Genomic DNA, 18,030 nt, shown 5'->3' with positions numbered 1-18,030 from the left:
GAAACAGATAACCTGAAAAAAATCATGTTCCTCTGTTTCCTCCGGTGCTCTTAACGGCATCTGCAAGATTTCACAAACCGGAGGAAAACAAGCAGTAAGAGCTGATCTGAGGTCTGCTGTCCAGCTGCCATCTATGAGAGCCAGCTGTCAATCACTCGCGAACTCTGACACACCGATGGCTCAGCCTTTGGTAGCAATTTGGGGTTAAGTATCTTGCTCAAGGCGCCGGGGATCGAACCACCGGCCTTTCCGATTGGTAGACGACCCGCTCTACCTCTAAGCCACAGTCGGTGTCAGCAGTAATGCAGGTGCTGTACCGGACAGCTGTGGTAAAGCTTTTGATTGAACTCAGTCGGTCTACGTTCCAACCCTCACCTGTGGTCATGAGCTTTGGGTAAAATCGATGGATGAATGGATAATATGGCAGAAATATCATAATCATAAGATATATAGGTAGAGTAGGCCTATATGGGTTAAGTCAAATATTGTTATCAAGAATATGAGCTCTATGTTTCTTTTCACATAATGGTTCATATCAGTTTCTATTGTCCAACTGAAATTTTAAAGCTAGATTTGACCCAAATTGCCACAGTTTGACTCACAAATGACACGAGAGTCTCCTGCTCTCAGTGAACCCGAGAGGAAGACAGGCTTACTGGACAGGCTGACTGTCATGTTTGCTTGATGAGCATCATCAGGTTTTTTTTCTTTTCCCCCCGTCTAAAATCTGTCCATCTTGTGCAGTACAAGTCCTTTTGCTCGCACAATGTCACCGATGACATGCATTAAGAACAACGATAAAGAAATAGCCGATCTTCTTGCTGATGTTCTCGTCTGCTTATGCAGGTTATATAAAGGCATCAATATTCAATTGAGACTGTTTGATAACCAGTTTCTTTTTAGTAACTTTAAAGTATACTGCCCTCTAACTAGAGGCCAAGGCCTCTCCAGTGTTCTGAATTTAATTAGTGAAAAAGAAGGGTGTTCCTACATAAAAGGACCAGGAAAAGTACAACATTGATAATATAAACCCCACTGCACTCAAAGGTCTCTTCCTCTAGCAGTACAAGCTAAAATTACCACTTGAAATCATACATATATAGACTACATTATTTGTCTAATAGCCCAGTAGGCCCAATACCTCCTATTTCACTCAGTAGTCAACATACTTCACAGGAAATGACAGAAATTAGTTTTCTTTTGATCGCTGCAACAATCATGACCCTGATCCTTAATGTGTAGAGTTGGTGGTTTAGTTATCCTGCTCACTGTGTAGTGCCACTTGAGGCTACATAACTGAAAGCACAACCACTCCAGGTATGGAGCCATCTATTTCAGCTCTTTAGGAACCGCCTGTCCTCCTGTGGCCCCTAATACACGTGTGGAAGGGGGGGTATGTGTCCATAAGTCCATCAGTCTGACAATTTTTGTAATAGCCAACTGTTAAAAAATTAAATTACAAGACAGCACGACCAGAAGCCTGTTCATATTCTGCATGAAAACAGTTGAGGCCATAAACTATGCTGATTAAATAAATAACTGGGCTTACTGGTGCATTTAAAGCTACCTCCGGTGCAAACTCAGGAGAGAGAACGACAGCTGTGCACCAAGCATGACTGGCTGGAAAGAGGTCACGTGACAGACGTAGGATCTACATTTTGCTATCCGGAAATTAATTAAAATGAGACATCACAAAATGGGAAAATGGCATTATTAATTATTGTACAACTGGCAATGGAGGTTTAAAGTGGGAAATTTTATTTTATTTTATATAAGGTTCACTAAGTAGCTTCTAGAGCTTTCAACCGCTATCTCACTATCTTCCTTCAGCTTCCATGTCACAGTTTCCAGTTGCAGAATGCTCTGAATGCAATTGAGTGAACCTTTGAAACTAGATTATTTTGTTACATACGAAGTTTAATTGTCTTATAAAATGACACACCGGTTTTTGCAGCTCTAAAATTTCTACCTTTATAAGTACATTATCACATTTGTCAAGAAACAATTGAGCCCAACCCAATTCCCGCTATTTTTGGAGTTCCCAGTGAAGGCGTAGACATCACTACACCCCAAGCTAACTCTACAGCATTTGCCTATAGCTTCTAACCCGGAGACTTGTTCTCCATCATTCACAAATTGGATCAAAGAAGCGCCATCCCTAATTCCATTAGAAAATATAACAGATGTAAGTCCCGTCAGAAATTCAGGGACACCAACGCATACATATCTATGTCTGTCTGCATTTAAATATGTGTAACAAGTAGGGGTGAAAGGTTTGTGTATTCGACCCCGACCCGTTCGGTACAGGACGTTCGGTTTGGTTTGCGACATCCTTTTGGCATGCCCTGTGACCCCAAACATCTGTTTATGTCTACTACTCTAACGCGCAAAACAGAAATACTAGAGGGCAAATTCACCCAGAAAGCACACCCGGAATGATAGCAGGGCTGTAGCTCATGCTAGTCGGGCTCAACTGACGATGATTTGTGTCAAACTGTATGCCGGCACTGTTAAACTGAAGTCGGGTATATCTGTGGGTTAGGGGGTTTGTACGTTGGTGTGCATATTTTCTGAAAAACGTATAAATAAAGATCCACCACAAGTGATGAAAATGTAGCTTTTAACAAAACACGTCACATTAAATTCTCCCTGGACACTGTTAACTCCCACTGTTGGCCCGGGGAAGGTGTGGACAGCCATTTCATGAAGACAGTGTGACCAGTAAACCCTCCAGTGCTATATCTGGAATGAGGACCATTATGTGCCTGTTATGGTACATCTGTGGAAAATGTACTCCTGTGCCTGTATGTTTGAGTGTGAACTGAGCACATGAAGGTAGACCAGCCGGTCTGAAAGAATGGCAAGCTTCCTGTGAAACTGTCTTCCTTGTGATGCAGTTGGCACTGATTTGCAAACTAACACATTAGAGAAAGAAAAAAAATCAATACTGCGGCTCATACTATTCACATGTGTTATCTATATTTTGATTAAAGTTCTGTTTCTGCCATCCAAGCTTGCCAGTTGGCTCACTTGCACTCTGAATAAGTGCATCGACTCAACATTACTTCTGCCTCATGAGCAGCTCTGCCTCTGAGAAATACTCAACGCACTAAAACAACACTGATTCAAAGCAGTGCCTTCAGCATTTTTTGGGATTATTTCTGCCACTATCGCAGCCTGGAATGCTCAACTTTTGTGGTGGATTCTGTAAAACATTTCAGTTCAATTTAGTTAATGGCTTTGGTTAAAAACACGAGTCAAGGAAAAAATGGCACCTTAACCGCACGGATGTGATACAAATACATGAATTGTATGCCTTCCTGCTACTGACAAAGACTCCATGGTAAACTGTGGCATTGCAAGCACTTTTATTCAAAGAAAAACAAAAAATACTGTTTGAATGTGCAAAATTGAAATTGTACAAAATTGTTAAATATGTTACAACAGCCTAAAACCACTTAACGTGGTGGTTTCTTACTAGCTGTCAGGTTAATATTGTACATCAGGATATAGCTTAACAATCTTACTAAATAAGAAGGCATCGATACCGATACCAGTGTCGGGTGTCGGGTCAGATACTGTGCTCATGTACTTGTACTCGTACTTGTAGAACTACTCCGATACAACTGCACCTGATACCACTTAAAGGTCCCATATTGCAAAAAGTGAGATTTCCATGTCTTTTATATTATAAAGCAGGTTTAAGTGATATATAAATACTGTGAAAGTATCAAAACACTCAATCCATGGAGAAATACACAAAGCCCGTATTCAGAAACTGTGCGTTTGAAACAAGCCGTTAGGATTTCTGTCCTGTTGTGATGTCACAAATCAACAGTATTTAGACCATTTCACAGTTTTAAATGTAAATATACTAAATGGGTCTCAGTTTATTTCCTGTTGCAGTGTATATGAATGACATCTGCTGACGGGAAGTAAACATGGACCCAAGCTGTTACCTAGCAACGCAATTCCGTTGCCATTCCGTTGAAATGCGCTAAAACGGAGCGTTTCAGACAGAGCATGAATGCAGGTACATTCAGACAGACAGGGTGAGAAAAATAATGTGTTTTTTGAACATTAAAGCATGTAAACATGTTCTAGTAGAAACCCAAAATACAAGTACTGTATGTACCTGAAAATGAGCATGATATGTCCCCTTTTATGGACAAGTTGAATGCCTTGCATGCAGGGCTGCTGTGGTAGAAGTTCAAGATTCAAGATTCAAGATTCAAGATGTTTATTGTCACGCCGGTTGTACAGGTACAAACGTGTGAAATACTTTTCGCTAGGAAGCTCCATTAAATAATAAATTATATTACATTTACATTACAATTATAAAAGGAAATACTTTATACAAGGGCATATTAAGAACATATGTATTAACAATATATACAGTATATACAGTATAAGAAATATTTTTGTGTAAGAATGTGTCAAATTAATTATAGATTTAAAAGTCTGATGGCCTGGGGGAAAAAACTGTTCCTCAGTCTGCTGGTGAGAGTCCTGGGGGTCCTGTATCTTCTACCAGAGGGCAGGAGGGAGAACAGGCTGTTGTGGGGGTGTGTCGTGTCCTTAATGACCCTCAGGGACTTCCTGAGGCACCGCTGGGTGTAAAGCTCCTGCAGGCTGGGCAGCTCGCACCCGGTGATGTGTTGGGCCGAGCGCACCACCCTTTCCAGCGCCTTACGTTCCACGTTGGTGCAGCTGCCGAACCAGGTGGTGAAGCAGCCTGTCAGGAGGCTCTCTATGGTGCCCCGGTAGAAGTCCCTGAGGATTTGCGGTTTCAGTCTGAAAGTCTTGAGTCGCCTCAGAGCGTACAGTCTCTGCTGGGTCTTCCTGACTACAGCGGTGGTGTGGGTGGCCCATGTCAAGTCCTTATGGATGTTGACACCCAGGTATTTAAAGGTGTCCACCCTCTCCACCGCTGTGCCGTTGATGGTGACTGGGGGGTGAGTGCAACCCCCCCTCCTGTAATCCACGATGACCTCCTTGGTCTTTGAGATGTTCAGGGAGAGGTGGTTGTTCTGACACCACTGTTCCAGGGTGGTCACCTCCTCCCTGTAAGCCATCTCGTCGCCATGGGAGATCAACCCCACAACTGCTGTGTCGTCCGCAAACTTCACGATGGTGTTTGTTGCCACACAGTCGTGGGTGTAGAGGGAGTACAGGAGGGGGCTGAGAACACAGCCCTGAGGCGCTCCTGTGCTTAGAGTCAGTGAAGTCGAGGTGAGGTTGTTGATTCTCACCACCTGGGGGCGTCCCGTCAGAAAGTCCAGGATCCAGTCACACAGGTGCGTTCAGGCCCAGATCCTTGAGCTTACTGACGAGCCTGGAGGGCACTATGGTGTTGAACGCTGAGCTGTAATCCACGAACAGCATCCTCACATAGGTGTCCCTTCCTTCCAGGTGGGAGAGGGCGGTGTGTAGTACATGGGCGATGGCGTCCTCTGTGCCTCTGTTTGGGCGGTATGCAAATTGTAGGGGGTCGAGTGTAAGGGGAAGCATGGGGCAGATGAGGGATTTAACCAGTTTCTCAAAACACTTGCTGATTATGGGGGTGAGGGCTATGGGGCGCCAGTCGTTTAAGCTGGTTACTTTTTGTTGTTTGGGGATGGGGATGATGGTGGTGGATTTGAAGCAGGTGGGGACAGTCCGGAGAGATAGTGACAGGTTGAAAATTGTTGTGAAAACCCCCGCCAACTGGTGTGCGCAGGACTTCAGGACGCGTCCAGGAATGCCGTCTGGGCCGGCCGCTTTGCGTGGGTTGATACACAGGAGGGTCCGGCGAACATCAGCCTCTGTGATGGAGAGGAGACGGTCCTGTTCTGCAACAGTCATGGGGGAGGGGTGTGGAGGTGGTGGGCAATCCAGGTTTTCAGCTGAGGTGGGGGTAGAGGGAAGGGGGTTGTCAGTGTTGGATGGTAGTGGTTGTAAGGGGGGGTTCTGATTGTCTGCAGGGGTGGGGGTGGGGCAGGACATGACACAGGGTCTGACAGAGGAGTCAAACCTGGCATAAAAATTATTGATTTTGTCTGGGAGGTTGGGTGCTGTGTCTGTGATCTGTTGTCTGGGTCCTTTAAAGTCTGTCATGGTTTGGAGTGCTTGCCACAAGTGCCTTGGGTTGTTGGAAGTGAGTTTGGACTCCACCCGTTGTCTGTAGTCTCTCTTTGCCTGTTTGATTACTGTCCTTAAAGAGTAACGTGAATGTTTGTAGTCGTCTGGTGAGCCTGAGGTGAAGGCTGTGTTCCGTGCATTGAGGGCTGCACGGACATCACAGTTTATCCAGGGCTTTTGATTTGTCTTTGTCTTTATGGTTTTTGTGGGGACTACTTCCTCCGTGCATGTCCTGATGAAGCTGGTGACTGTGTCTGTGAAGCCACTGATGCTGTCGTTTGCAGTCCTGAACATCTCCCAGTCCACGTGATCAAAACAATCCTGAAGGATGGCGTCTGATTGGTCTGACCAACAGTGAACGGTCCTGTAGGCGGGGGCTTCACGTTTCAGTCTCTGCCTATAGGCGGGGAGAAGGAGGATGGAGGAGTGATCCGATTTGCCGAAAGGTGGGCGGGGGAGGGCTTTATAGCCGTTGCGGAAGGGTGTGTAGCAGTGGTCCAGTGTGTTGTCCCCCCGTGTGTTGAAGTGAATGTGTTGGTACAGTTTTGGGGAAATGTTCTTCAGATTGGCCCGGTTGAAGTCCCCCGCAACAATGAGTGCGGTCCTCGGGTGCGCGGTCTCCTGCACGTTAACTGCCCTGTGTAACTCCCGGAGCGCTCTGTCCGTGTCGGCCTGGGGGGGGATATAAACACCGGCGATGGTAACCGATGTAAACTCCCTTGGGAGCCAAAAAGGCCGACACTGCAGCATGAGGTACTCCAAGTCAGGGGAGCAGAAGGTGCCGATGGTCCTGATGTTCTGTTGGACACACCAAGTCCGGTTAACCATCAGACATACCCCTCCGCCCCTTGTTTTCCCGGAGAGCTCCTGGTCTCTGTCCGTCCGATGGACGGTGAAACCCGGGGGCTCGATGGCGTGGTCCGGTACCTCAGCTGATAGCCAGGTCTCCGTGAGGCAGATAATGTTACAGTTTCTGATGTCCGGCTGGAAACATATCCGCGCCCGCAGCTCGCACAGTTTGTTGTCGAGCGACTGCACATTTGCCAGTAACATGGTGGGGAGTGGGGGGCGATGAGCGCGCCGTCTCAGTCGAACCAGGACCCCGGCTCGCCGGCCTCTCCTTCTCTGTTGGGACCCGGACTTCGGTCGGACCCCGGCTCGCCTGTCTGTCCTCCTCAGTTCAGGAAAGAGTTAGATCCGGAGTGAGGAGGTCCCGGCTGTGGTGAATGCTCCTCTCTCTGATGTTCAGAAGAGTCTCTCTGTTGTAACTGATCCTGGGGGCTTTGTTATTGTTGTTGTTATTGTCGCCGTCGTCCATTCTTTGAAGTTGCTTTACCTAACTGATACTATAGAGCCTGAAACTATCACAAGACATAAAACTAGCAAAACTTAACAAAATAACATAAAACTGGCCTAATAATAAAAATTAATCTTTAAAAAAAACACTAAAATAACCTTAACATGTACGGAGCTCCTGGCATGTCGCCCTGTCTCTATGGCGCCATGGTAACCGAAAGTTCCGCCCAGCTGCAACGATAACCCGATGCACAAACAGACAACCGAGTCCCCAGCTCACTCGTCCCTGGGAGCTAGCAGTCACGACGTTGCTTGCATCGTCGTAGACACACGCAGCCACTTTTAGTCTCCAACACATCACTAGTTTAGCTGCGAGGTTGTCAGCTGTTTGTCTGCCTGGCCAGCCCGTTCTCATTCCCGTATGCAGACATGGGTGTGTATGCGGTTCTGTAGATACTTCATTGGGCGTGTGCGTATGAGGACCAAGAACAAAAAGTTAGAAAAGTAAGTAAACATGTTCATCTGTTCAATGGGAGTGTGACACGGATGGGGAATACAGTACATTTGTGCAAAATAAGCATCCATTTCCTGACCCAGGGCCCACACTCATAAGCTCACATGCTGCCTTCCTTTTCTTTTTCTTTTACCATAAATTTAATTTTAATGTTTTTTATGGATGTAAAACACTCACTACTGTTTTCTGTAGGTCAGAAAATATAAGAAAAATAGATGCAGTTGGCTATGCATCCGCCATTTTCCTCTACCTCTCTATTCTAGTGGCATCGTGGTACTCCTACAGTGTTTTCTGTCCGCTTCGTTTTGCTCTGCTGAAGGTTTTTTCAAAATTAAAAGTAATTTATTTTGACATAAATGAGGAAGTTATATGAGTTGCAGAATATATTTGCATAGATCTGTGTCCGGTTCTTTTTTTTTTTTTTTCATTGGTAGTGTCGTTCCACTGTGCTCCAGCTACAGCAATACTGCCCCTTTGATTCATACTGTAGTCAAATTGTTGACAGTTTTTTTCTTTGGCTGGTTTTACGGAGTTAAATCTTGTTTATTGATACATTCAGACCCAAACAAAGCTCCACTCCCCTTTCCATCAGTAGGCCTGTCCCCCATATGGCGACCAGGTGTCCCGCTTTATGCGGGACTGCACAGCATTTTTTAGCCACTGTCCCACATATTGAAGCGATGTCCTGCATTTTGATTGGCTCTTTTTTTCAAAAGTTAAACCACTGCAGGACAGACACTTTTCAAAAAATGTGCCTTTTATCCAATGGCTGTGAAGGAAGCAGGGAAGGCTGTCATCACTGGGCTGTGTTTGACGTATGATATGAAGCGACACAGTACATGTGAGTCTCAACCAGAGGGCAACGCATAGAGATGTTACGAGCTAAGGGGCAGAACAGAAATGATGAGACTACCTCTCAGCATTGGCAACGTGTCCCACATTGTCCCACGCAAACATACTCTTTGTCCCACATTTGGTTTGTTGGGATCTGGTCACCCTAATCCCCCCCCCCTCCCCCCCACCTGTTTATTAGACATATATTCAAGATACTGTATAGTGGGGGATGTGTTTGAGATAATCTTAAGAAAAGGCTGTTTCTCATGTTTTCATGTATTCACTGTTTTCATATGTTAGACGCCTCTCTGGATCGAAGACATGATTTATGTAGTACCTATATAGGATATTTATTCTTTACTCCTCCGTCTATATTATAAGTACTGTATATTGCTTTCAGAGCTGAGACAAACAGATAGTGCTGAGCACATCTCAACAGTTGTAAACTAGGAACAGTTTCACTGCTTTTCCAGGAATTAGTCAAAGTCACAATGAAGGAAAGCCAGGAGGAAACCAGAACTTCAGGCTTGAGGAAAACAGTTGTGATATTTTGTTGTGAAGCCAGTGATGTATTTTTAAATCGTGCTGTTGTTCAGATATCATAAAGAAATGTCAGGCTTTGAGTGGCTTTAAATGATAATCATGTCACATGTTCTCGAGACTTAAAGCCAGCCACCTACAGTGGCAGCAAGTATCACAGGACACAAACATTTTACATAAGACGCATTGAAAATGGCCATTGTTTCTTTCACTAATTCAGTCCGTCTGTGAATATTTGAGAGGATTCTCTCAGGCTTAGCACAGGAATCTCTAATCCGCCTTAAATCAGTTACACCATATTGGCTGACTGGCTCTGGCAGTGCTGTTTACTGTGCCTTGCCAAGACAAAGTGAAAAACTGGAGCTCCGACTGAATAAGGATGCTGGGATGGCAGCAGGAAAATTAGCTTTTCATTCGGGCTGTTTCTGTGGCTACATAAACACGGGGGTGGACATTTTCCACAGCATCATGGCACAATTTCAGTCATCTTTTTCTTGACATTGGAAATGAAAATTGTGACACTGTTGATATCCATCAATACCCATTTTTATACCCCCACGACAACGTAGTCGGGGGAACATAGTGCTTCGCCTGTCCGTCCTTCTGTCCGTCCGTCCGTCCGTCTGTCTGTCCGTCCGTCCTTCCGTTTGTTCGCATGTCACACTTTCGTTTCCGGAGCAGAACTCGAAAACAATTTAACTTGTTATGCCAAAGAATTGTTGCCTACTGAAGCTTTAATGCCAGATGGAAATGAGGTCATAGTCTCTGCATTGATATGTCCAACACTTAAATCCTTCTTTATATTGTTATTGTTACCTGCTGTCAAAAAAGACTAAAAAGCAAAAGAGCCAATCACTAGGCAGCAGGACTTCCTGTAAGTAAATGACTTCTTTTTAGGCTATTTTTGTCTCGCTCACCAAATGTCAAATGCAAATTTGATGCTGCTCTATTCAAATTATGGACATATTTAATTGCAGACTACTTAATCAATATGTAACTGTACAAAGTTTTCTGCTAGTCCTCCAACTCTAAAACGTTGCCGTGCACATATAATGACACCATCTTTTTTCATCCTCACTGCCCGCGCTGTTTATGGACAGGAGTCACTTCACAGTCATCCATCTTTGTTTTCTTTCGGGACACACAGGGTCACCTTGTCATCTACAGTTTGATGTCTAGGGACCGCTCCAAAGTCCTTAGCAATAAGAATATCAGAGTGTCTACACAAACCAAACTACTCACATATTATTGGCACACACTTGTATTTAGGGGGAAATATTGTGAAATGAACTTCCTCTCATGCCCACTTTTGGCTCCTTCGTTGGCCAGGAGACCTGTTTCTCTGGGAGCTTCCACGAGGATGGTTTGATGTCATGCAGTCATTCAGAGGCCTGTACTACGAAGCCAGTTCAGCATACCCAGGGTATCTTCACGTTATCTGGCTTAACTAACCCTAACAATCGGCATCCTGCTAAAGGGTCCTACGACGGTGGTTATCAACTTGGTAAAATCAACCCAGGGTTTCTCTATCTGGCTATGTGCGTGTTCACATGAAAGGGCCAGTGTTTGCAGCATATGACCAATCACAGACATGGACAAGTCTACTGTCAGCAGAGCGGCACATTTAACGAAGGAAGAGCAAACTATAATATAAGACAAATACCAAGAAGTTGAACACATAATCCAGAATAAATGCTGCACAGTTGCAGCCGCCAAACGCAGGAAGGACAGCTGGCAAAAAGAAGAAATTGCCGATGTGTGAATGTGTAAATTAACAGATTTATTAATTTAACAGAATACTCAAAAGTCAGATATAGTCGTCCAGACGGGGCAGTATGACTTGCTTTCATAATAGAATGGATGAATAGATTACAGTAGCCCACATTATGATATAGTTAATGATGTGGCGCGTATGACTATTTCAGCCTTCGCTCAGCTGCGTCCACGTCTCCGACGGTGTGAAACGGACTTGAGAGCAAGTCAAAAAATAAATATAAAAACATAATTCAAAGAGGTAAACACCTACAGCATAAATCCAGATGTCCTTCCTGCATCTGTCAGTTTAAACTGTGTTGTTTTTAGCCTGGATTATGACGGTAACTTCTTTGTCTTTGTGTAATATTATCATACAATCTGCCCGCCGAGCTCTGATTGGTCAGTAGGAGGTGCTTTTATACGAGTTGATCTCTTATCTGGAACATAACGGAGCAGGTTAGCTGTTCAGCATAAATTACCATGGCGATCTACCTCGGTAAGAAGTGATCCACCGTCATAGGACGGAAAACCCTGAAGGGTTAACCCTGAAGTTACCTCGCTAACCCCAAATCCTGCCTCGTAGTACAGGCCCCTGGTGCAGTCACTGACAAAAACAAATAAGAAGAAATTTCAAAGAAGAACGGAAAAACAATAGACGTAAATGATATTCATGCATAACCCAGCAGCCCCGCCTCAGTTAACATTGTAAACATGAGTTTATGGTCTCAATCACTAGTTTCAAGTCTTCTTCAATACAGCATGATGTTCATTTAGTAAATGATGGTCCCATTTAGAGTCAAATAGACCATAAAGCAGGGGACGCTTTAGGACGGGGCTACCTTGTGATTGACAGGTCGCTACCACGGCGTTGTTCGGTCTGGGAATCTGGGAGTTGTCCGTGTTTGCGTCTTAAAACTTTAACCCTTTCACAGTGTGTTTTCAGTTCATGAAAGTTAATTATAACCTTTTTGGTCGCTTAAAAATGTTTTATTCAGCGTTCGATTGTACTTAGCTCCGCCCTCTCGTGTCACTTCTGGTTTAAAAAAAAACAAAACAATGGCGACGGCCGAAAACCAAGATGGCGACGTTCAAAACTGTATTTTATTAATATATATCTTATCTATAGGCTACATATATACAGACTATCAGACTCGGCACGCAAAGTGCATTATTATCATACTGTCGGAGAGGTGTCTGTGTTTTTGTTCTGGTACCTTGCACGGAGCTGATGTCAATAAAATGTAGCTGCATTCACGAGTATGTAGGATATTACTACTGACATTCTTATAATAGTATACTTCCCTACGTCTGCTGTATTAGCCAGGTGTCTACCACGTGTTTATTTGCATATAGAGCGGGGAAGTGAGAACGGATCACAAGTGGCCAATGGAGACGCATTCTAATGCCTGGTGTGAACAGACATACTCAGTGTGTTCGGATCACTCAGGACGTATGTTAATACCAGGTCTGTAAAGGGCCTTAGAAGCATAAGTTGAGCCTGCACAGGTCTGACAGCTTGGTGGTAGTGTTTGAAATACCTGAGGTTCCTGTGGATGCAGTATAGCGTATGAGCTGTGTGTAGTTGGTGATTTGGCCTAATTCATAGCTGAGGAATAGCTGAGTGTCTTGGTAAGTTTAATATCCTCTTGCAGGGATTTACGACGGCCTTGCAAAGAGAGTAAGACGCTGTCAACATAAAGACAGATTTTATGTCAAGTTTGAATTCCTTTGATGTTACGCATCTGCTGAAAGTACAGAAAATACAGCAGCAAGGTGTTTGATGACTCGTGCCAACAAGGGAAGGATTCACCGAGCTTATGAAAGCATGTTACTGATATGTATTTATGGGAGTGGGGGGATGGGGCCACTCAAATAAAATCCTGCTTAGGGCACACGAAAATACACGTACCGGCCCTGTGACGGTATATTTATGTTGGAAATGTTGGACTTGAGAGACTTTCACCATGTCCTCGGTCTGTCTGTCAGCATCAGTCACTACACAGAGGTGCTCAGGCTTTGGCTTAGTCAACGAAAGCCAGTCTCTACACAAGCACGACCAGCCCCTGCTGTTCATATACCCACGCGAGCGAATATGCATGTACATGCAGAAATTAAATATATACACAGAGATAAAAGATAGACAAATGCATCCACCATTTCTACACACACACACACACACACACACACACACACACACACACACACAGATAGACATTTGTCAGTTCATCAGCCTAGCCAGTGACAAGTGGCAAGGCCTGCCAGTCTGCCTGCCTCTATCAGCCAGACAAACTGTGTGTGTCTGTGGGACTGAGCATGTTTGAGCGGCTCTCTGTGGAGCTTGCTGAGCACAGCTAATCACTGAGTGGAGCATCTTGGAGCCCTCTGATGTCCTGTGAGATTCCCAGCAAACACACACACACACACACACACACACACACACGCACACACACACACACACACACACACACACACACAGAGAGAGAGTCCAGGGGATCTGGGCTGCCTGAGGCCATGGGAAAGGAAGAATAAAAGAGACTCCTTTGTGTTGTGCTTCAAGCCCCCATGTGTTTCCTCCTGAGAGAAAGCAGTTTGAATACAGGAGTGTTTACGTGCAGAAGTTTGAATGACACAACAGGATTCGTGTAATGTCTTAATGACCCTTTAAACTGCGTTCCTCAAAGGAATTGCACAGTATTTTGCAGTTTGATGGGACATCATTTCTTTGCAGGTCTCAAGTTCCATTATAATTAAAAATGACAGGCCAAAATTTTCTTTTATCCTTCCCTATGGTCTCAAATATAAGTTTAACTGACACCCCTCGGACACAGAAGTCAGTTCGAGGCACGTTATTCCATCCAGTTTATTCAGTGTGCAGTGCAGTGACCCGGGATAAAGCTTTGCTGTTGGTCTTTGTGACCCTGCACCTGACCAGGGTTTAACATGGCTGTGGTACCGAAGGGTGAACACATGCTTCTATAATAACTTTAAGTTCATCAAAGGGTTGTAGAATATTACTGTAAAATGACAGAAGATATTGGTGGCGACTTGTAGCCCTCTCAACCACAGCTTCCTCTCTAGTGAAAGCAAGACTACGTAACGTTTGAACGAGGAAATGACGCATACCTTTGAATTAAAAGTGAAATGGTTACCTCATAAGCAATAAAACACATCCTTGTTCAGTCTACTATGTCGTGAAGTGGCTCAAGGTTCAGACGAAAAAGGAGGGAGAACACACGTGGTTTGAAACAAAAGTGACAATTATATTAAAGTAAACTATTTACAGAATTAAATTAAGGTGATGTGAAAAAAAGAAAGAAGTTAAAAAGAAGTAACACACGGTGTGTTACTTCGTTTTAACCGGGAGATGTGTTTTTTGTTTCCTGCTTGTAGTTCCATTCCAACATGGGGTGGGTTTACACTGGAGTTAGTTGACAGCCCGGTTCGTCACATACTGTTGCTAAGGGGTGCCTCTGTGCGTCGGTCTCCGATGCCGAGGGACACTGCCCAAACGGCGCTATTTGGCGAGTTGGGAGTGAGAACAGGTTGCCCATTCAACTTGCTCTCAGTAGGTACAGGTCTTTTTCTCAGCAGACATTTTGACATGACACTGAAGGAAAGCATAGGTGTAAACCAAGCCCCCAGGAAGTGCACCGGCCATCGATCCCGACTTTCGTAGCGGCCAAATGGCGAACTGCAACTTCCGTGTCAGTCACGTGATGCAATTGGGCCCAAAAATACTTTTTCCCATTGACTTACATTAGGAAAGAGACGTCTGTAACTCAGCGGATAATGTTTTTTTTTAGGTGAATCAACCCCAGTACAAACACCTAAATAGTCCTTATTTAAAATCAAGTTTTTAAAGTTGTAAAACGCACTAATATCTGAATCCAGAGTTATTTCCCTTCCTCTGTTCATATAAATGAGACCCAGACTGAGGCTGGAGCGCAAGCCGTGACGACGGCGTGAAGTTGGGACCCCGTGACCGAGTCATGCGACCGAGCGGATACTACTGCGCCAAGATCCGGGTACTTTTCTAGACGGAAGTCGAGCCATTTAGGCTTCATGCGCCACTGAGCAACTCTCATAGGAATGACCGGGACCCGCCTCCAACGCTGTATCCAGTTCTCTTAATACATCCATGGTGTGAATAATGTTAAATAATAATGTAATGTTCAGTCACTGTTCAGCAAAAGTCTCACATTTTCTGGTAAATAAATGTTATTGTAAATTAAGAGTTTTTGCAATTTATTTTCACAATAAATTCCACAGTTCACCTGCATATTCCATCATCACATGTCCACAGTAAACATTGCAGTGACCATTTTAATTAAGTTAAAACTGACACGTAGAGACAGCCATTCACACATACGGGCAATTAAGAGGCAACAATCTCTCAATCTCAACAGTCTTTGGATTGTGGGAGGAAGCCAGGTTTGAAGCTGCAACCCTCTGCACCACTGTGCCACCCCATGTTAAATAAAATGTAAATGATAACAAGTGTTAGAAATGTCGACAACTATTTCTCCCTGCAGAGATCACAAGGACTGGGAGACTGATTGTGTACGCCCTTATCATAAGAATATATTCAACTCAGCAACTTTCATGCATATTGCACACCACAGAAGTGAGTGTGAGGATTGAGAAGGAGGTTATGCCATTCAAATCTGTAGAGGCTCACTTTGTTGTATATGATGTAAAACCAGAAAATGTGTGTAGTTACATCACATGTATGTATGCCCATAGGTAGATCTTGAGCACACTTCAGGCGAGCTCCATATTCCATCCTGAGTTAAAGTTGCATACAGTTACATCCGTTCTATTCTTTCCCACCAATCACCAGACATCCAGAAACACACCCACCCTGATCCTTAAGCCCTCGTAAAAAACGCTGGGCCATCAAAACAGGCTCTGTGCTGGAGTATAATAGCCCCCTCTTTTCCCATTTTACAGTATTTCCTCTGTCCGTTTCTGCTGTGGCGTGGGGGGTTCAGAGACGGAGATTAGAGACCCCTCCTGACTCCGCAGATGGACGCTGCCATCCCCCTGCCTCTGAGATTCCACTACTCTTTAAACCAGGCTGGTTGGTTAGTAGCAAGGCCAGCTGGCTCCCAGTGAAAAAATACCTGTTCATGAATAAATATTAATTCAACTTAAGTGTGAGGAAACTGTGTGTCTGTGGAAACACAAAGGGAAATTTGAACTAAAAAGACCTTCGACTTCAGGAAGATAGCTCAATTTTGGCTAATTTAGACTGCTGAAGCCTCATTTTAGCTTCATCTGGACTTTAGAATGCATCTTGGTACAGTGTGAGGACTGTGTAGAGTGAAGTCATATGAACGTACCTGAAACTAAGTGAGCCTATGTAACGTTTGCAAAATAGTGGTGATTATGTGATACGGGACATGCTAAAAACAAACAGTAGCACAAATACAGGAGAATCATAAAGTCAACAAACTGACTTGGCACTGTCTGTTACACAGTAATATCTATAAATATGTAAAGTTTGCTAACATTAGAGACCAATGTTTTTGATCAATCATTCTGGTGTAAGTTGAGGTTGGAGATGTCCTTACGTTACACTTCTAGCAACATGAGAGAAATGAAAAAAGAAGCAATATTGTCCGGAGAGCTTCCCACTATTGCATCATCAAGAAATTCTATTACATGCTATTGTGACCAATAATTTAATTATCTGGTATTTAGTATTTCCGACATTGGCACGACTGTCCAACATCTGGATTGTAGCCATTGATCTTTGGGCAATCAGCCCTGCCAAGGACAGATTACCTCAGACAATTTTTTAGAAGCCAAAGATGCAGTTTTGGCACCTCTAGCCACCCATAGGGGCAATAAAGAAAGAAAAGAAAGGAAAAAAAAGAAAAAAGAATGAAAATCCAATCACGCTTGTCACCAAACATGGGGCTGTCTGCCACCATTTCCGTGACTGCCAAGTGATGTTATTCACAAGTTGATGAGGAATTTCCACAGTGGAACTGAGGAGAATCCTCCCTCTTTGTCTTCCTTGTCCATCTTTGGAAAATCCTCTCACTCAGACAAGCGTGACATGTGATTAGATTTATGACGTGGAATATGAAGTGAATAGATCGGTGAAATTCCTGTCAACTGTAGATGGAAGCAGGAGAATATCCATGCCAGGCCTGTGGCCGGTGTGTGTCGTTAAGAGTTTGTCTAATGTGGGCCCTTTCATGTGTACAGCCTTAATCCAGTGTGCGTGTGTTTGTGAGTCTGCAGGGGGGGGGTTAAGCCCCTATTCAGACCCCATTATTAACCCCCTACCTTCCTTTCTCTTTTCCTCCGGCCCTTATTTCCTTCCTTCTTCCATCACTGGAGCTCCCCCCCTCTCGTCTCCCCCTTCTGTGACGCCCTCCAGTCGTCCCTCTCCCCGGTTGCCTTGCCCTCCTACTGACTCCCTGCTTTTACCCCATTCTTCTAATTCTTTGGTGACTGTTTCACGAGGCAGACAGGAGAGAGACGGCAATTTAGAGACAGGAAATGCTTACCGCGTCTCTTTTTCTAAAACACCACACGGTGACCTCTCAGCAGACGAGGGAAACAATGAGGTTAAAAGAAGGGTTCCTGGGCAGAGTGGTAAAGACCTGCAGGCTGTACCTCTTGATTCTACTGCTGCTACTGCTATTGCAAATAGATTAGCCATCATCAAACCATCATATACAGTAGGCTACTTACTTAGAACACCAGCACCAACAAGTGGGTGAAAAAATTTATTTGAAATGATTCACTTCAATTCACTGGTCAGTGAGACAAAGCTGCCAGATTTGTCCCTGTTGGCCATGTTAACATTCTCAACCACGCTGATAAGGTTAAAAACAAAGGTTAAAGCCCTGTTCATACTGAACTCAAATAATCTGGGGTTATTTGCCAGTTCAACCACTCGCAAATTTCTTTGGGTTTGAGGCCAGAGGCTTTTGACCCCATTCCACACCACTTAC

The 18,030-nt window shown here is 44.3% G+C and overlaps 1 long non-coding RNA gene across 1 annotated transcript in view; it reads left to right on the top strand.

Annotated features, from left to right (window-relative positions):
- Positions 1 to 3,627: 3,627 nt before the first annotated feature.
- LOC141777783 (uncharacterized) overlaps positions 3,628 to 18,030 on the top strand; it is a 230,563-nt gene continuing 216,160 nt past the window's right edge. The window contains exon 1 of the long non-coding RNA XR_012595972.1: positions 3,628 to 3,907. This is a non-coding gene — a long non-coding RNA (uncharacterized LOC141777783). The remainder of the gene's footprint in view (positions 3,908 to 18,030) is intronic.

The sequence above is a fragment of the Sebastes fasciatus genome, chromosome 11, assembly GCF_043250625.1.
Source record: "Sebastes fasciatus isolate fSebFas1 chromosome 11, fSebFas1.pri, whole genome shotgun sequence".
Taxonomy (NCBI): Eukaryota; Metazoa; Chordata; class Actinopteri; order Perciformes; family Sebastidae; genus Sebastes; species Sebastes fasciatus.
This window is presented reverse-complemented; position numbering and strand designations above follow the sequence as displayed.